The sequence below is a fragment of the Cherax quadricarinatus genome, chromosome 74, assembly GCF_038502225.1.
Source record: "Cherax quadricarinatus isolate ZL_2023a chromosome 74, ASM3850222v1, whole genome shotgun sequence".
NCBI lineage: Eukaryota > Metazoa > Arthropoda > Malacostraca > Decapoda > Parastacidae > Cherax > Cherax quadricarinatus.
This window is the reverse complement of record NC_091365.1, coordinates 4,652,128-4,673,805: the sequence shown is the minus strand read 5'-3', so window position 1 is coordinate 4,673,805 and position 21,678 is coordinate 4,652,128. Positions and strand designations below refer to the sequence as shown.

Genomic DNA, 21,678 nt, shown 5'->3' with positions numbered 1-21,678 from the left:
GCAGCACCACCACCAGCACCTCCACCACCAGCACCTCCACCACCACCACCACTACTACCTCCACCACCACCACCACCACCTCCACCACCAGCACCTCCACCACCACCACCTCCACCACCACTACTACCTCCACCACCACCACCACCTCCACCACCAGCACCTCCACCACCACCAACTCCACCACCAGCACCAGTACTACCACCACCACAAGTACCAGCACCACCTCCACCACCAGCACCAGTACTACCACCACCACAAGTACCAGCACCACCTCCACCACCAGCACCAGTACTACCACCACCACCTCCACCACCAGCACCTCCACCACCAGCACCTCCACCACCAGCACCTCCACCACCACCACCTCCACCACCACCACCACCACCTCCACCACCAGCACCTCCACCACCACCACCTCCACCAGCACCACCACCACCACCAGCACCTCCACCACCCGCACCTCCACCACCCCCACCGCAACCGCCACCACCGCCACCACCACCACCAGCACCTCCACCACTAGCACCTCCACCCCCAGCACCAGCACCTCCACCACCACCACCACCACCACCACCACCACCACCATCAATACCATCACCACCACCACCACCACCACCACCACAACCACCACCACCACCACCACCACAATCACCACCATCACCTCTACCACGACCACCACCATCACCTCCTCCACCATCACCACCTCCACCATCACCACCTCCACCATCACCACCTCCACCATCACTACCTCCACCATCACCACCTCCACCATCACTACCTCCACCATCACCACCTCCACCATCACTACCTCCACCATCACCACCTCCACCATCACTACCTCCACCATCACCACCTCCACCACCACCACCACCACCACCACCACCACCACCATCACCAACACCACCACCACCAGCACCACCACCACCACCTCCACCACCACCACCTCCACCACCACCACCTCCACCACCACCACCTCCACCACCACCACCTCCACCACCAGCACCTCCACCACCACCACCTCCACCACCACCACCTCCACCACCAGCACCAGTACTACCACCACCACCAGTACCAGCACCACTACCACCTCCACCACCAGTACTACCACCACCACAAGTACCAGCACCACCTCCACCAGTACTACCACCACCACCACCGGTACCACCACCACCAACTCCAGCACCAGTACTACCACCACCACCAGTACCAGCACCACTACCACCTCCACCACCAGTACTACCACCACCACAAGTACCAGCATCAACTCCACCACCAGCACCAGTACTACCACCACCACAAGTACCAGCACCACTACCACCTCCACTACCAGTACTACCACCACCACAAGTACCAGCACCACCTCCACCAGTACTACCACCACCACCACCGGTACCACCAACACCAACTCCAGCACCAGTACTACCACCACCACCAGTACCAGAACCACCACCGCCCCCACCACCACCAACTCCACCACCACCACCTCCACCAACTCCACCACCAGCACCAGTACTACTACCAGCACCAGCACCACCACCACCACCTAAACCACCTCCACCACCACCAGCAGTACCAGCACCACCAGTACCACCACCATCACCACCCTCACCAACTCCACCACCAGCACCCGTACTATCACCACCACCAGCACCAGTACTACCACCAGTACCAGCACCGCCTAAACCACCACTAACACCTCCACTAACTTCACCACCACCACCAGTACCAGCAGCACCACCACCTAGACCACCACTACCACCACCACCACCAACTCCACCACCACCAGCACCTCCACTAAGCCACACTACCAGTATGTAATCAATTCAGACCAAATGCGAGTTTTTACCTGTAGTTCAAATGTCAGATTGTACACAAACAATACCAGATTGTGCAACTTTTACACTGGTGTAAAACAACACAATAACACAAACTAAATGTCTTCACACTAAACGTGAAATAAGTCCACATTTTAACGTATTTTCTCCGGGATACCCCGCTGCCAGACTGTTATGGTAGGCAAGGTTAAGCTAAACGTGTATAATACATTAACTATACAATAACATGTGTGTACTCCATATCCATCATACGGGTATCGATGCACTTATGTAAAGCTTAGAAACTCTGCCCGAAAATGAGCACATCTAGGTATTTACAAATTAAAATATATATTACAAGCTAATTTAGGATACCTGCTCAAAAATTCTGGTATCTTATTTTTACCAAGACAACTTAACGTATCATATACTGTATACTTTTGGTGAGTTCCGAGCGTTTCTCTACTCCTGGAGCCCGGCCATGGGACATGCTGTAGATTACTGAATGGAGCTATAGTAGGCTATAACCATTTGAAATTAAAAAATATATGTATTGTAATGCATGGACTAAAGGTACGGTGACCCCCAAAAAAGAGGACGTGAACGGATATCGTTGAAATAATTCCCATATTGACAACATTCCCACCTATCCTTCAGAATATGTGAAAAACTGTAGAGGACAGGGAACGCGAACATGTAAATATCGGTAATAAGAGTGTTATACAGAGAGACATACTCACACATCACTAAACCAGATGTCATCATACCTGAAAAATGAAGGAGACGAAATTAACAATACAAGATGTGATATTTAATGGTGGATGTTACTACCAGGGTAGCTGCGGAGGAGGCTAGGCAGAACGCTAGTACACAGGAACATCCAAGGTACTAGGCAGAGGGCTAGTACACAGGAACATCCAAAGTGCTAGGCAGGAGGCTAGTACAGAGTAGCACTCCAGGTGCTAGGCAGGAGGCTAGTACAGAACAGCACCCCAGGTGCTAGGTAGGAAGCTAGAACAGAGGAGCACCCAAGGTTAGGACACTGATGCCTCTCACAAATTCTGTTTGGATGCTGGAAAAGTGATAATCTAGGGAGGAAAACATGAAAACAAAGCTTCGAGGAAAAATGTACTCGCACCTAATTAGTAATGGATGTCTTATGACTTCGTAAGTCATCCAACACTAGCCAAAACAAGGAATCCATTGTTAACATACAGAAAGTCGTGATTTTATCGGGAAATGAGTTGAAAGTTTTGTTAGCAGAAATTAGAGCTAAGCAGCAGTTAGGTGGTAAGTGTTTTTCCCTAATACTTTCACCATACATTTTATCACTTACTAATATTTATCTACCTTATTAAGCATCAGCATGTAAGTAATGTGTTAGGGTAGGATGAGAGGCGAAATATCAACGCTAAAAAAAAATAAAAATCTTTGTATCTATACTCGGCTGCGTCAGGTAAATCCATCTTATCATTAATTTTGTCAAATTTATTATGAGCTTTATTATGCATCATCATGTGCATAAGGATTATGAATACAAATTCTGTTAATTAATCTTTGCAATCTTTATTAAATGACGGAAATAAAATGTGTAACCATGACTCTGCCAGCGGTTGTGGTGTTCCTGGTTGGTATTGCCGCCACGGCACTCAGAATGCAATATTGAATTATTTTCTTACCAAACATAAGAAAAAACATATTCTAACAATATAACAAGTCGTAAAACTGTGGTGTGGGTAGACTACTGATAATGAAGGTGCATGTGCTGTGAGGCCTTGGTGGCTCACCCTCCCTCTACTCACCACACATTTCCCCTAAATACTAGGACAAGGCTGGTAGATAGACACCATCCAGAGTGGTACTACCATCAAGACAATATAAAACATAGGTAGTAGGTCTGAAGAAATGGGCTATTGGTCAAAGCCGGGGGTTGACATGGACCTGCCCCACATGGGCCAGTAGGCCTGTTGCAGTGTTCATTCCTTCTTATGTTTTAATGTGTTTAACATACGTAAGTGTTTAACATACGTAGTTGACTGGTAGACAGGAACCGTCCTGGGTGTGCTACCGTCCTGCCATACGGGTGTGGAACATAGCTATGTATTACGTTAGGAAATCATAAATAATCAAAGGGATGATTCACTCAAAAAAAAAAAAAAAATACTAGGACATGCAGTATTCTGTGATATTGGAAATGCTAACTACAAATGTGCAGCATTCTGTTTCGCAGGATTATAGAGATACATATTTTTTTGGGGCGATAATATGCAGGAAAAAGTTACCATGGCAGCCGCCGGTCAGTTGATGGGGCAGAGAAAAAAACGTTATTGACTTTCAACATTTTACTGTATTTTCTTCCCTTATCTGTGTTTACAAAGCATAACTATGACAACATTAATAGCCATAAGCCGTGTGTATATTCTGGCCAATGATAAAACACATAATCACCAACGAAAACAACAAAATAAGTGAGATAACGGCGGGAATCATATTTTTAAGAGGATGTCATTTACTCTCAAGTACTTGAAGAGGAGGTCGACGGTAGCAGGAGTTGGTCAGTACCATTTTTATTTAGTTTGTATTCTTTCCTTAGGTGAATTGTCCTCTGAAAGCTTACCTTAGATTCTCACGTTTAGTGTGTTCAGTCGAGTTAAAGTGTTAGGAGACCTCGTCGATAGACAGTGCAGTTTGTGTTCCACTGTAGCAAGGTAGCCATGAAGGTTCGATAGATGTGTTGGTAGGAAGGTAGCCATGGAGGAGGCTAGATAGATGTGTTAGTAGGAAGGTAGCCATGGAGGAGGCTAGATAGATGTGCTGGTAGGAAGGTAGCCATGGAGGAGGCTAGATAGATGTGTTAGTAGGAAGGTAGCCATGGAGGAGGCTAGATAGATGTGTTGGTAGGAAGGTAGCCATGGAGGAGGCTAGATAGATGTGCTGGTAGGAAGGTAGCCATGGAGGAGGCTAGATAGATGTGTTAGTAGGAAGGTAGCCATGGAGGAGGCTAGATAGATGTGTTGGTAGGAAGGTAGCCATGGAGGAGGCTAGATAGATGTGCTGGTAGGAAGGTAGCCATGGAGGAGGCTAGATAGATGTGTTGGTAGGAAGGTAGCCATGGAGGAGGCTAGATAGATGTGTTGGTAGCAAGGTAGCCATGGAGGAGGCTAGATAGATGTGTTGGTAGCAAGGTAGCCATGGAGGAGGCTAGATAGATGTGCTGGTAGGAAGGTAGCCATGGAGGAGGCTAGATAGATGTGTTGGTAGCAAGGTAGCCATGGAGGAGGCTAGATAGATGTGTTGGTAGCAAGGTAGCCATGGAGGAGGCTAGATAGATGTGTTGGTAGCAAGGTAGCCATGGAGGAGGCTAGATAGATGTGCTGGTAGCAAGGTAGCCATGGAGGAGGCTAGATAGATGTGTTGGTAGCAAGGTAGCCATGGAGGAGGCTAGATAGATGTGTTGGTAGCAAGGTAGCCATGGAGGAGGCTAGATAGATGTGTTGGTAGCAAGGTAGCCATGGAGGAGGCTAGATAGATGTGCTGGTAGCAAGGTAGCCATGGAGGAGGCTAGATAGGTGTGTTGGTAGCAAGGTAGCCATGGAGGAGGCTAGATAGATATGTTGGTAGCAAGGAAGCCATGGAGGAGGCTAGATAGATATGTTGGTAGCAAGGTAGCCATGGAGAAGGCTAGATAGATATGCTGGTAGCAAGGTAGCCATGGAGGAGGCTAGATAGATGTGCTGGTAGCAAGGTAGCCATGGAGGGGGCTAGATAGATATGCTGGTAGCAAGGTAGCCATGGAGGGGGCTAGATAGATATGCTGGTAGCAAGGTAGCCATGGAGGAGGCTAGATAGATATGCTGGTAGCAAGGTAGCCATGGAGGGGGCTAGATAGATGTGCTGGTAGCAAGGTAGCCATGGAGGAGGCTAGATAGATATGCTGGTAGCAAGGTAGCCATGGAGGAGGCTAGATATGCTGGTAGCATGGTAGCCATGGAGGAGGCTAGATAGATGTGCTGGTAGCAAGGTAGCCATGGAGGAGGCTAGATAGATGTGTTGGTAGCAAGGTAGCCATGGAGGAGGCTAGATAGATGTGCTGGTAGCAAGGTAGCCATGGAGGAGGCTAGATAGGTGTGTTGGTAGCAAGGTAGCCATGGAGGAGGCTAGATATGCTGGTAGCATGGTAGCCATGAAGGAGGCTAGATAGATGTGCTGGTAGGAAGGTAGCCATGGAGGAGGCTAGATAGATGTGTTGGTAGCAAGGTAGCCATGGAGGAGGCTAGATAGATGTGCTGGTAGCAAGGTAGCCATGGAGGAGGCTAGATAGGTGTGTTGGTAGCAAGGTAGCCATGGAGGAGGCTAGATAGATATGTTGGTAGCAAGGAAGCCATGGAGGAGGCTAGATAGATATGTTGGTAGCAAGGTAGCCATGGAGAAGGCTAGATAGATATGCTGGTAGCAAGGTAGCCATGGAGGAGGCTAGATAGATGTGCTGGTAGCAAGGTAGCCATGGAGGGGGCTAGATAGATATGCTGGTAGCAAGGTAGCCATGGAGGGGGCTAGATAGATATGCTGGTAGCAAGGTAGCCATGGAGGAGGCTAGATAGATATGCTGGTAGCAAGGTAGCCATGGAGGGGGCTAGATAGATGTGCTGGTAGCAAGGTAGCCATGGAGGAGGCTAGATAGATATGCTGGTAGCAAGGTAGCCATGGAGGAGGCTAGATATGCTGGTAGCATGGTAGCCATGGAGGAGGCTAGATAGATGTGCTGGTAGCAAGGTACCATGAGGGAAGCTTTTGCAATGTTTTCTAAGCGTATGCAGCGTGAAATTCACCTGTTGCACGCATAACAGTTCGCGCCTCGTTCAGTCTATATAACGTAAAAAATTTTTATTCTAGGTTAGGGTAACGTTAGTTAGGATAGGTTACGCTAAGTTAAATTACGTTAGATTCGGGTAAGTTAGGCCAGGTTAGATTACGTTAGGTTAAGGTAAGTTACGCTAAATTACGTTAGGTTCGGGTAAGTTAGGTTATGTCAAGATAGATCACATTACGTTAGGCTAGGGTAGGTTACGTTAGGTTAAGGTGTGTTAAACAGGCATTTCAGTCGTTCAAGCAAATGTTCAAACCCAGTGCCTGGAGAAATGAATCGTTGGATAGCTAGAATCTTTAGAATAAGATTTCCTTAACACTATTCTCTGGACTGGAATACTGGCGTGCACTTGCAATCCCTTTTAAGGCAGGCGAAATTGCATACTTGGAGAATGGGCAGAGAACTTTTGCTACCCACATCTATTTGGACAAACATCTAAATTATTAGGAACGCCTTAAATCCTTCAAACTGTAAGTCTTTAAACTGTACATGAGAGGTGTTATTCTAATGTCACTACATAAGCGTAGCGGGGGAGTGGCTACGTAAGGTGTGAATATTTTGATACCGTCCGCAAAAAAAATACACGAAGCTGTGGTTAATGTTTTTGTGTTTGTTATGAGTATAAAACAAGAGAGTAAAGGTGCGAGTACCATGCCTTGCGGTACTCTTAACTTTTTTTTTTTACTTTGCTAAGACTGGACTGAATCGTTCCATACCACTAGGCATGATCATAGCACCTTCTATATCGCAAGGCATGGTCCCAGTACCTTTACCGTTGTCGCAACACATGGTTCTAGCACCTTGACCGTTCTATGTCGCAACACAGGATCCTAGCACCTTTACATGGTCACAAACATTAACCATAGCGTCATATAATCTTTTAAGCACGATATTAAAATAGTCAAGAAAGTTCCCTCAACAGAAGACATTCGTCAACAGAAGACAGGAAAAAAAATTAGAAAAACCAACAAAAGTCTTTCAGTAGGCGAAAGAAAAAAACGGTGACATTCCGCAGCTTGTAACGAAAACAGGACAAAATACAACTAGGACACAAAATACAATTAGGTGAAATATCTAGGAATAGTAACAATGTGTAACGACCATAAAGAAAACGCAACAAAGACCAAGTGACGTGGTTGTATTCGATTTTCAGTTAGACTGTTAGAGGTTCTTTGGTTTATCTTCCCCATGGCTATCACAGAGACTTTCAAAGCCAGACAAATCACTTGTGATCTCACCTCTGGAATATTGTTCTGTACTCACAGTACTTTTTCAAGGCAGACGAGACATTAAAGCTGGAAAATGCAGAGATCTTTTACCGCCCTCATGGTCAATAAAACATTACAATTAGGAACGCCTCTAAGTACTTATGTAAATATAAACAGAGGTCCACGTCCCTAATGTACGCTGCCACTGCTACTTAAGTGAGAGGATACGGGAGTATAATCAGAAGTCCACGTCCCTAATGTATACTGCCATGTTACTTAAGTGAGGAGATACGGGAGTAAATGTAGAATAAACCCATTAGAAGGGAGGTCCACGATTCTTCAGCCATCAAGCAGCAGCCGGGCTGTGGTGCATACATCGGACTGCCGGAGGTGGATTCCAATAGTCTCATCGATCAAGCCAGCAACCAGGAGGCCTGGTCTGGGACCGGGACGCCGGAGCTGAGACCTCCGGAAGAGACTACAGGTAATTTGCAGGTAACAGAGATAAAAAGTCTTCAAGAAGAAACAGGACAAGCTTCAACACGATGAGAGGAATCAGCCAGGCTGTGATAACTGCGATCAGGCAATCAGCAGGAAGATTCGCCTTCAGTCTGGATGAAAGAAAAATAGAACTCTCGACACTGGTCAAAGGTATGTGATAGGTATGTGTCCTGGGAGTGGGTGGGTAAGGTGTGCCCAGGAGTGGCTGGGTAGGGCGTGCCTCAGAGATAAACGGTTGACATTTGATACGTTAACAAGCTCGGTATTGGAGGGAGGACTGGTGCACCTCTTGTGTAACACCATGGGCTTTTCCCCTCATTTATGGCTATATATATATAAATAATATATATATATATATATATATATATATATATATATATATATATATATATATATATATATATATATATATATATATATATATATATATATATATATATATGTATGTATGTATTTGTGTGTGCGTGTAAAATCAGTAAATAAGGAGTACTACAAGAAGTCAAGAATTCCTTAGTAATTTATTAAATTTTAAATATTCACTATTTATAAAATAAACGTGCCTGTTACTCGGACATTCGATCCCTGACAAATTTATTCACACTTGCATTTCTTCAGACTAACCGTCCTACCCACACACACTCACTGACTCATACCATGGGCACGGATAATAACACTTCAGTTATATCCATCCAATATCCTACTCGTGAGAGTCCAGCACAGTTACTCCGGAATCGCTGCTGATACAGCTGTGGCATGCCATGTTATTATTACAAGCAAAAGTAAACGCTAAACTCACAAGGGACATACTGAGTGGCTATACATCCAGGGGTTACTCTCTCCTCTGCTTCTGCTGCGAAGAAATCTTTGAAGCTGCAGTAGGTACTGGGCTATACATCCAGGGGTTACTCTCTCCTCTGCTTCTGCTGCGAAGAAATCTTTGAAGCTGCAGTAGGTACTGACCTAGTGGAATGCTTCACTATACCTTCATCTCCCTGTTGAACCAACTGGAAAAGACCAGAGCCGGGACAGCACCGGCGAACCCACATCACTCAATCATCCCTATTGAAAAATAAATAAAGGAACGTAATGGGGCTTGAACCTGTGACAGATGAGTTCTAAAATGCTCTGGCCTGTGAGCTTTAGGACTCTCTCTCCATGGGTTCACACCCCACCCGTTCCTTGATTTGTTTGCAATGGTGTTGTTATGATTTTGTGACTCCGTGTCGAGGTCTTCCAGCTCATGCTGACCCATTTCATTACCTCGTGTACGACAACCATCATGTAGGATGGAGTAAGACAAGAAGATAAAGATAAATCTTCCCACTGTGCGTTATACAGAATAGTGCAACAGAACACTGCTGATATACCCAATTTAATAAAATAAAAATACATTCCGTCTTACCGGGCCTCCGCTATAGTGCCAACGGCACTATAGCGGTGATTTCTCTTGACGAACAAGCTAACAGTAACATCCACTCCTTGCAGACACATCTTAAAATGTGCCTCTACCTCTGTATAATGTCCCATGTTCTCATTAGCCCGTCTCTGAAAAGGCAACATGATGAGTTAAAATACTGTAAATTCCCGTTCATACCAAGGGGGCCAGTAAAGTACTGTTCTGTTATCATCGTCTCCCGACTCCGCCTCTCCATTGCCTTATTAGAAAATCATCCTGTGTGATGGAGTGGGGTTATAACTATCCCATAATTTGAAGAATGACAGAAAAACAAACCTACATGATGGAGTATGACATAAACCATTTTGTATTATAAAGTATCATGATAAAACCATCTTGGGTGATGGAGTATAACATAAAACTCCTCGTGTGTAATAGAGTATGACAGTAAAATCCTCCAGTATGATGAGTGTATTGGACACCACAACTCTTACTGCAGTATACACCGAGCATGTAACAATAAGGGATCAAACATTAGTCTTCGCGGATTGCAACATACTATTAAGGGAAGTGAAGGGCTCTTGAACCAAGGAACTGCAGCTACTCTGTATGAAACCAAATTACCTTCCATTTCCCAGGTAGTATAGCACTCTTACGGATTTAGCACCTCCCATAAATAAAATAAAAATAATGTGAAATACCACATGTAACGACTCCATTCTATGTTCTTTCTTTTGGGACCCAAGTTCTGTTGTCCATCGTTCAACAATGCCTGGAGTCACTAGATAATGTCTCCCCCACTACCTTTAGTGAAAGCTTAAATTAAGTCCTGGTAAACATGACTTTATCGTGATCCACCTTATCAAAGACCTTACTGAAGAGTGTTACTAATTTTACAATAATTTTTGCTAGGATAAACAATTATGTCTTATTATTTTTTAACTGCATTCAAATGCGATAATGAGGATAATACATTTAAGATTCCAGGCTTTAGTTCTGTTGATTGGTGTAGACTAGTACTGACTGGGGTGTAGACTAGTACTGACTGGGGTGTAGACTAGTACTGACTGGGGTGTAGACTAGTACTGACTGGGGTGTAGACTAGTACTGACTGGGGTGTAGACTAGTACTGACTGGGGTGTAGACTAGTACTGACTGGGGTGTAGACTAGTACTGACTGGGGTGTAGACTAGTACTGACGGATATAGACTAGTACTGACTGGGGTGTAGACTAGTACTGACGGATGTAGACTAGTACTGACTGGGGTGTAGACTAGTACTGACTGGGGTGTAGACTAGTACTGACGGATGTAGACTAGTACTGACTGGTGTGTAGACTAGTACTGACTGTGGTGTAGACTAGTACTGACTGGGGTGTAGACTAGTACTGACGGATGTAGACTAGTAGTGACTGGGGTGTAGACTAGTACTGACTGGGGTGTAGACTAGTACTGACTGGGGTGTAGACTAGTACTGACGGATGTAGACTAGTACTGACTGGGGTGTAGACTAGTACTGACTGGGGTGTAGACTTACTGACGGATGTAGACTAGTACTGACTGGGATGTAGACTAGTACTGACTGAGGTGTAGACTAGTACTGACGGATGTAGACTAGTACTGACTGGGGTGTAGACTAGTACTGACTGGGGTGTAGACTAGTACTGACGGATGTAGACTAGTACTGACTGGGGTGTAGAATAGTACTGACTGGGGTGTAGACTAGTATTGACGGGTGTAGACTAGTACTGACTGGGGTGTAAACTAGTACTGACTGGGGTGTAGACTAGTACTGACTGGGGTGTAAACTAGTACTGACTGGGGTGTAGACTAGTACTGACGGGTGTAGACTAGTACTGACGGATGTAGACTAGTACTGACGGATGTAGACTAGTACTGACTAGGGTGTACACTAGTACTGACTGGGGTATAGACTAGTACTGACGGGTATAGACTAGTACTGACTGGGGTGTACACTAGCACTGACGGGGTGTAGACTAGCGCTGACGGGTGTAGACTAATACTGACTGGGGTGTAGACTAGTACTGACTGAGGTGTAGACTAGTACTGACTGGGGTGTAGACTAGCACTGACGGGGTGTAGACTAGCGCTGACGGGTGTAGACTAATACTGACTGGGGTGTAGACTAGTACTGACTGGGGTGTAGACTAGCACTGACGGGGTGTAGACTAGCGCTGACGGGTGTAGACTAATACTGACTGGGGTGTAGACTAGTACTGACTGAGGTGTAGACTAGTGCTGCCTAGGTTGTAGACTAGTGCTGACTGGGGTGTAGACTAGTATTGACTGGGATGTAGACTAGTGCTGACGGGTGTAGACTAGTGTTGATGGGTGTAAACTAGTGCTGACTGGGATGTAGACTAGTACTGACTGGGGTGTATAGTGCTGACTGGGGCATAGACTAGTGCTGACTGGGGGTGCAGACTAGTGCTGACGGGTGTAGACTAGTGATGACGGGTGTAGACTAGTACTGACGGGTGTAGACTAGTGCTGACGGGTGTAGACTAGTGCTGACTGGGGTGTACACTAGTGCTGACTGGGGGTGTACACTAGTGTTGACGGTTGTAGACTAGTGCTGAAGATTAGTGCTAACTAGGGTATCCTCACTAGGAACCATCTCGCTGCTTATATGACAGTAATGGTGAGCAGTGACAGTAATAACGAGCAGTGCCATTAAGACGCTTCACCAGTTGTTTTACATGCTGCCCAAACAACGTACTCCCCACAGACATCACCTTAAAAATAACCCTCAGTGAATAAGCTAGGCAATAAATATAACTATCTTAAATGTCAAGATAAATATTTACAAAAAAAAAAAAAACTCAGAAAGAGATAGTCATCATTCAGAACAATATTTTCAGATTAATAGAAGAGTGGAATAAAAAAGATAACAGTTGACTATATGAAATTTAAGTTACCAAGGAATTTAAGACCAGTCCTAAATATTTATATCAATAATATATCAACTCTGGGCAACTTACTGATCATGTAAAGTCAAGTGTAAATTTTTTAACACTTATTTCTTGTCTGTTTTCATTCAAGAATATACCCATGAAATTTCAGACCAGTAAGTGGCGTCCCTCAGGGGTGAGTGTCCAACTCTTCACAATCTCAACTAATGATTTGGATGACGAAATAAACAATTATATAAGTGTTTCTGGGATCACCTCAGGCTTCATCCTTAAAAAAAATGAATTATTTATTATGTATCAGTAGTATACTTAATGTATGAAGTTTCACGAGGTAGAGTGGGATTTCTCCAGCCAGTGTAGGGTTTGAAGCCAAATTCTATGAAATGTGTGCTGTATAGCCCTTGTGGCTTAGCTCTTCTTTTTGATTATAATAATAATATGAAATGTGCGCTGCATTCATCTTCCTTAAAAGGTATATACACAACGAGTCTCCTTGATGCCATATACTGTAATTTATTTTATGCCTAGAGGGAGGTACTTAAAACTGGATATAGAAGCCAAAGTGTCGACCAACTTTTCCCTCTGTCTATGGGTAACAGCGCGAGAAGTATTTAGTTTTTACTTTTAGCTCTATTAATATCCTCCACGCTCGGCTTAGTGGGGTGTGCAAGATGAGATCACTGACAAACTGACACAGGTTTCATAGTCAGAAAATCAGATTCCTTAAACTTAACGTACAAGATGGGTTTCAGCTTGACTATGGAACAAGATGAAAGCACCTAGAGAGTTAGATCCCGCTGTACACGTAACACAACACTGTTGTTTATACACAGTTGCTCACAGTACTTATAATTGTTGCAGTTAGCTGTGGGGCCATTATCAGAATCATGCAAAATGCTCTTGCATACTTGAGATAATTAATCGAGCAATGTAATTATACCCTGCCATCATTAAGTAATCATTTTTGGTCCAAGGAAGAGAAAGGTAGCACTAATTGAATAAAATTCCCTTCGTCAGCATGAATGCATTCTCCGTGATGAATAAGACACATGTGTAACACCTGGGTATCTTTACTCTGAAGATGTTTCGCCAACCAGTGGCTTTATTAATTCAATACAAAGGTTATTTGGAGGTGTGAAACAATTTCACACCTTCAGATAACCTCTGTATTGAATAAAGTCTCTAGTGGGCGAAACGTCTTCCGAGTAAAGATACTCAGGTGTTGCACATGTCTTATCAACTTTTCCATAGTATATGCCATTACTGCCACTATACACTAACTGAAGGCAAGTCAAAGAGTTAGACTCAAGGCGGAGAGTATTTCCTCTGTCAAACACTCCACTGATAGCTTCCTGCAGCGTGCCACGGGTGCAGCCGGAAGTGCCAACGTTGTGACACATCTATAGCTCCTTTGAGTGGGGCACGCACAAATAATTGTACTTTAAGATCATTTCCATGTTAAGTTTTTTTTTTTTTTATTCTGCCTACCTATCTGGAGTCTACCTTGACCAGCAACGCAATTGAAAAAAACTGTAGACCGATAGCATTGGTGTACCACATTATTAAAAACTGACAGAGCTTATAAGAAGCAAGACTGCTATGGACGTGGATTCATAATTGCACAACCCAGGGCAACACGGGTTTAGCACAGGTCACTCCTGCCTCTCACAATTACTGGACCATTACACGGTCTTGGATGCGCTGGAAGTCGTATTAAGTGGAGATCAAAGTATACTCAAAGTTTGCAAAACCTTCAACAAGTGCGACCATGGTGTAATAGCGCACAATATACGTACCAAAGGAACAGCTGGAACAGTGGGCAGATGGATATATTTAACTTTTTGACAGAGCTCAAAGTGTATTTGTGAATTAAGTATACATATCAGTGAAAAGTATTGTTTCTGAAGGCACAATAGTAATGACACTACTCACCTCGATTCTCTTTCTGATCATCATGCCCGACATAGAGACATCAAACGTAGCGGCGAAATATTCTTTATAGAGGATGGTAGATTATTTTTTTATTGATAGCACACAATACCGACAGGTTGATAAGTAAGATACATGTTCAACACTTGGGTATCTGTGCTGCCGAAATGTTTCCCTGCATAGTAAGGTTCTTAAGAACATAAGAACGAAGGAACACTGCAGAAGGCCTACTGGCCCATGCGAGGCAGGTCCAAGTCTCCTACCGGCTTAAGCCAATGCACCCAACCTAGTCAGGTCAGGTCACATTGACTTAAGGGAGGAACACGGCAACCGACCTGGTAGCACAAGCTATCAGGTCCAACTCACACCCACCCACATCCACTCATGTATTTATCCAACCCATTTTTAAAGCTACACAACGTTCTGGCCTCTATAACTGGACTCGGGAGTTTGTTCCACTCATCCACAACTCTATTACCAAACCAGTACTTTCCTATATCCTTCCTGAATCTGAATTTTTCCAGCTTAAAACCATTGCTGCGAGTCCTGTCTAGGCTAGATATTTTCAGCACACTATTTACATCCCCTTTATTTATTCCTGTCTTCCATTTATACACCTCAATCATATTCCCCCTAATTCTTCGTCTTTCTAGAGAGTGCAGATTCAGGGCCCTTAGTCTATCCTCATAGGGAAGGTTTCTGATACATGGGATCAACTTTGTCATCCTCCTTTGTACATTTTCCAGAGAATTTATATCCATCCTGTAATACGGTGACCAAAACTGTGCAGCATAATCTAAATGAGGCCTAACCAAGGATGTATAGAGTTGAAGAACAACCTGAGGACTCCTATTATTTATGCTTCTTGATATGAAGCCAAGGATTCTATTAGCTTTATTGCGAACACTTATGCACTGTTGTCTTGGTTTCAGATTACTGCTAACCAGAACTCCTAAATCTTTTTCGCAATCCGTAATATTAAGATCTACATTATTTAGTTTATATGTGGCATGGTTATTGTCCTGTCCAACATTTAGAACTTTGCATTTGTCTATATTAAACTGCATCTGCCACTTCTCCGACCACTGCATCAGTCTATTCAAATCTTCCTGGAGTGCTCGAATGTCCTCGTCAGAATGAATTCGACGGCCTATTTTGGTGTCATCGGCAAACTTGCCGATGTCGCTCTTTATGCCCTCATCTATGTCGTTTATGTAGATTGTGAACAGCAGGGGGCCCAACACTGACCCCTGTGGAACACCGCTCGTAAGGCTTCCCCACTCTGATTTCTCCCCATTTATGCAAACTCTCTGCTGCCTATTTGTCAACCATGCCTCTATCCAGGAAAAAATTTCTCCTCCTATTCCATGTGCTTTAATTTTCCTCAATAGTCTCTGATGTGGGACCCTGTCAAAAGCCTTACTGAAGTCCATATACACAATATCATATTCATTACCATGATCTACCTCCTCAAATACCTTAGTGAAAAAAGTTAATAAATTCGTAAGGCAGGAACGCCCCTTTGTAAAACCATGCTGAGATTCGTTGATTAATTTATGCTTTTCAAGGTGGCTACGAACTGCCTCGGCAATTATTGATTCCATAAATTTTCCCACTATGGAGGTTAGGCTTATTGGTCTATAGTTCGAAGCTAAGGACCTGTCACCTATTTTGAAAATAGGTATCACATTTGCCATTTTCCCCTTATCTGGCACCATGCCAGTTTGTAGTGATATGTTGAAAAGATTAGCCAAAGGTGTGCTAAGCTCCTCTTTACATTCCTTTAGAACCCTTGCATACAGTTCATCAGGGCCTGGGGATTTGTTAGGTTTTAATTTATCTATTTGCCTAAGGACCATGTCACTTGTGACCCTAATCGTGCACAGTTTATTATCGTCCTGTTCTACATAATTTATCATTACTGGAATATCGCTGGTATCCTCCTGTGTAAAAACTGAGAGGAAGTATGTGTTAAAAATTCTACACATTTCCTTATCACTGTCAGCTGACCCGAGGAACTTTTGAGTGGGCCTATCTTGTCCCTGATCTTACTTCTGTATACCTGAAAGAATCCTTTTGGGTTAGTCTTCGATTCTCTTGCAACTTTAACCTCATAATCTCTTTTTGCTTTTCTAATTCCCTTTTTTATTTCTCTCTTTAACTGAATATATCGATTTCTTAATTGCCCCTCTCCTCTTTGGATTTGCCTATATATGCCTCTCTTTTGACCAATCAGATATTTTAATCTATTGTTCATCCATTTAGGATCATTTTTGTTTGATCTGATTTCCCTATTTGGAACATAATTTGACTGAGCAGCTAGAACTATGCCCTGGAAAGCATCATATCGGCAACCATCACCACCTACCTGACCCTTAGTCAGGTCATTCCAGTTCAGCCCACCTAAGTAATTTTTCAGTCCTATGAAATCAGCCAAGCGAAAGTCAGGGACGGAGACTTGATTGCCATTATTAGGGGAATTCCATGATATATTAAAACTGAGTGATTTGTGATCACTTTCCCCAAGCTCATCATTAACCTCAAGATTATTAATTAGTGTTTCCCTACTGGCAAGAACCAAGTCAAGGAGGTTATTTCCCCTAGTAGGCTCTGTCACAAACTGTTTTAAAAAACAATCCTGGATCGTATCAAGAAAGTCACCTGACTCTAAATTTCCTGTCAAATTGCTCCAGTCAATCTGTCTATAGTTGAAATCTCCCATTAGCACAACATTTTCGTATGTAGATGCCTTACGAATTTCGTCCCATAGAAGTTTACTGCACTCCCTATCAAGATTTGGGGCCCTGTAAATCACACCCAAAATTAGTTTTTCTCGGCCCTCGAGAAGCTGTAACCAAACAGATTCAGTGGCTGACGCTTCTAATTTAATATCTTGTCTAACACAACAATTTAAATTGTCTCTGACATACATCGCTACTCCACCACCTTTCCTGTTGACCCTGTCAGTGTGGAATAATTTATAGCCTTGTATGTGACATTCAGAGGGCATCTCTCTATCTTTCAGATTGAGCCAGGTCTCTGTTATAGCAATAATATCTATGTTTCCTGCACTTGCAATTAATCTTAGCTCATCTATCTTATTTCTTACACTCCTGCTATTAGTATAGTAAACCTTAAGGGAGCTAGTCCCTTGCTGCCCTCTGCTGTCCCCCTTTGTTTGCTGACCTGATCTATTGTCTTTATTTATAACTTCATGCTGAATGCCTTTTATACATTTACTGTTTCCAACCCTAGTGTTGCAACCTGCTTGTTTCCCACACACACCCATACCTCTATCTTCCATCAGTTTAAAATCATAGGCATTTCACCAATGGCCTTCTCAATCGAGTCTGCAAGTGCTACCACCCCTGCCCCAGAGAGATGTACCCCATCCCTTGCATACATATCATGTTTGCCATAAAAGTTGTTCCAGTTGTCAATGAATGGGATTGCAAGTTCCTTGCAGTATCTGTCTAGCCAGCAATTTACACCAATTGCCCTAGACAACCATTCATTTCCTACTCCCCTTCTAGGCAAGATGCTACATATGATTGGGATCCCTCCCTTAGACTTAATGAAATATATAGCTGACCTGTACTTATCTAGCAGCTCTTCTCTCCTACCCTTCCCAATATCATTTCCACCAGCACTGGGACAGATAATGGGCTTGTTCCCATTACCTGACATGATATTATCCAGCCTGTTGACTATGTCCCCAACACCAGCTCCAGGGAAGCACACTCTATCTCTCATCTTCTTATTCCTATTACAAAAAGCACGGTCAATATATCTTACCTGAGAGTCACCAACCACAAGAATGCGCTTACCTCCATTAGCAGGGGCAGTAGTACCTTTACCTTCACTGGCCACTGAAGTACATTCATCCTGAAGAACAGAGAAGCGATTTCCTACCTTCAGATCTTCACTCTTAACTTTCCTTACTCTGATGTGCCTCCCATTACTGTGAACCACTCGCCACTTGTAGCAGGTGCTGGGATGCACCTCACTGCTGGTAGCCGTTGCTACCTCCCCAACTACAGCCTCCTCACAGCGAGAGACAGACTGCACCTCACTGCTAGAAGCCTCATTCCCCACAACTCCAGCCACCTCACACTCTCTCCCAGACCCATTGAGGTGGACCTTCAGCCTCCTAATCTCCTCCTGGAGAAGCAAGACCTCCTCCTTCAACTCTCCAACCTCAATTTTTAAAACACTGCAGAAGCAAGCCATGCTTTGTAACCGTCCACGCTAATCCCCAAAGCAGCTCAGGGTCTGTGACCTCACGTGACGACTGACCACTGACCACTGTTATATTCGTCTGTATTCGACTGAAGAAGTCTGCCGTGCAGGTGAAACGTTTCGGCAACAAAGATACCCAAGTGTTGCACATTAATCTGTACGAGAGTGAGTCTCCATGAGGTCACAACAAACCTCCGAGATGCTGATCGAGTCTAACAATGGCTCACAAAAAAATAATATGATTTCAATGAGGACAAATTTCAGCCAGTCCGCTATTGAAAACAACTGAGGAAATGAAAATCTGAAACCGGTCAATAGAACAAAAGATTTAGGCGAGGGATTGAGCCCAAACTTGTTAGCAGAGTTTATACACAAATAACCCGCACATAAAAGAGAGAAGCTTACGACGACGTTTCGGTCTTCCCTACTTCCAACTCGAACAGTCGCCGTCTAGTTGAATCCTCTCTAATACACAACTTTCCTTGTATGAACCTTAGCCCTGGCTTCGTCTCTGTAGATGCCTTCCTCTCCCACTACATTGTAAAATGCTCCAAACTTCAGAACACCCGTGACTTAACCTGAATCCTCACTTTTTCTTTTTCTTTTTCTTCTTCCTCTTCCCCTTTCCTCTCTCCTTTTCTCCTCTGGGTTGTCTTTCTCTCTCCTGTCTCGTGTTTCTGTTCCTTCTTCATTTATTTTATTTCACCACTTCCCCTTTCACGCACCTCTGTGCGCTTGCTCTCCCTCTGTGGGTATCTAGCTCTCTTGCAGTGCTCCCCTTCCTTTGTATTTGACTGGCTCGTCTTCCTTATTTCCCACTTCTTCCGCTACCACTACTACTACCTCTTCTTCTACTACAACTACTGTTGAAATTGAGACACATGTGCGGCGTCTGGTTGTCTTTGTTGTGGACGTTTCGCCATCCAGTGGCTGGCTGGATGGCGAAACGTCTACGATGGGGATGCCCGGGTGTTGTGCATGTGTCTTAATTTCATCCTGTCGGTATTATATACAATTCTTGTACTACTTCTACTACTACTACTACCACCTTTTCCTGCCTATATATAGCCGTCCTGCTCCACCTCTGTTAGTGTGACTTTGTCAATGGTCTAAGTCGGACCGAAACGTCGTCGTAAGCTTCTCTCTTTTATGTGCGGGTTATTTGTGTATTGTTCCAGTCACGGTATTGTGCCTTTTTGTTATTTTAACAGAGTTTAACAGGCGGGGGAGGGTGGAATACTCAGCGTCAGACCCGCCTTTTATCATACTTAATATTATTAATTCAAAAAATTACATAATACACACACACACACACAAGGTACGCCTCGCAAATATATATTGCAATATACATAGTAAATAAAATATCTTGAGTTCTGTAAACATTGTTGACACGTTGCTTCATTCTCAGGAGTTACTGACGCTGCTGGAAGAACAACCTTGATATTGTTAAGTGGTCCAGGTTGAGCCAGGAGCTGAGGATCGAATCCCCTCCCCCCTTCCCCCTTCCCTTCCAAACAATATTCGGTAAGTACAATGCATTTTTTTCCCATATATTGATCTCAGCTCACTTCTTCATGTAAGTTATCTGGGCTTAGGAGAAAATAAATTATAATTTGCATTCGAAGAAAATGATAGGAAAATGTTAATATGTTTGGGTGGGGAGTATGTTGCCTCGACGAAACAGCCGCTGCTAAAACGTAGAAAAATCAACGTTGTGGCTCCGTTTCGACGTTACTTTTCAACGCTTTTTAATTCTTTTACAAAAAGATTTTCTCAAGAGTTTGAGTTGGGATGTTTTGTGATCCATACGTCGGAAAGGCAACGTTGTGGCAGCGTTGGTTTTCAACGTTCTTTAATTCGTTTACAAATACTATTTTTTATGAGGGTGAGTTGGGAGCGGGTAGGCACACACACACACACACACACACACACACACACACACACACACACACACACACACACACACACACACACACACACACACACATACACGTTGCAACACTCTCAGAGTTGCTGACACATGAATGAGGTCAGCATCCCGTCAGGAAAACTTGTGTCTTGTTTGTTGTGAGAGCGAGGTAGCAACAAGCAACAGTGTGGTGGTAATGGTGGTTGTTGTGGGTATGTGTGCTGATGATGGTTGCTGTGGGTATGTGTGCTGATGGTGGTTGCTGTGGGTGTGTGCTGATGATGGTTGCTGTGGGTATGTGTGCTGATGGTGGTTGCTGTGGGTATGTGTGCTGATGATGGTTGCTGTGGGTATGTGTGCTGATGATGGTTGTTGTGGGTATGTGTGCTGATGGTGGTTGCTGTGGGTGTGTGCTGATGATGGTTGCTGTGGGTATGTGTGCTGATGGTGGTTGCTGTGGGTATGTGTGCTGATGATGGTTGCTGTGGGTATGTGTGCTGATGATGGTTGTTGTGGGTATGTGCTGATAGTGGTTGCTGTGGGTGTGCTGATGGTGGTTGTTGTGGGTATTTATGTTGGTGGTTACTGTGGGTATGTGTGCTGATGGTGGTTGCTGTGGGGTATGTGTGCTGATGGTGGTTTCTGTGGGGTATGTGTGCTGATGGTTACTGTGGGTATGTGTGCTGGTAGTGGTTACTGTGGGTATGTGTGCTGATGGTGGTTTCTGTTTGGTATGTGTGCTGATGGTGGTTACTGTGGGTATGTGTGCTGATGGTGGTTGCTGTGGGTGTGCTGATGGTGGTTGCTGTGGGTATTTATGTTGATGGTGGTTACTGTGGGTATGTGTGCTGATGGTGGTTGCTGTGGGGTATGTGTGCTGATG

The 21,678-nt window shown here is 44.2% G+C and overlaps 2 protein-coding genes across 6 annotated transcripts in view; one reads left to right on the top strand and one right to left on the bottom strand.

The window, feature by feature from the left end:
• The window catches only part of LOC128700171 (uncharacterized), a 210,381-nt gene that overhangs the window by 119,177 nt on the left and 69,526 nt on the right, over window positions 1-21,678 (bottom strand). The window lies entirely within an intron of this gene.
• Window positions 20,294-21,678, top strand: part of LOC128700178 (E3 ubiquitin-protein ligase TTC3) — a 323,006-nt gene continuing 321,621 nt past the window's right edge. The window contains exon 1 of one of the 5 annotated variants that reach the window (XM_070100694.1): window positions 20,294-20,410. The gene's annotated coding sequence lies outside the window, so the exon portion shown is untranslated. The remainder of the gene's footprint in view (window positions 20,411-21,678) is intronic. The other 4 variants (XM_070100699.1, XM_070100700.1, XM_070100693.1 and 1 more) reach the window with 4 other exon arrangements.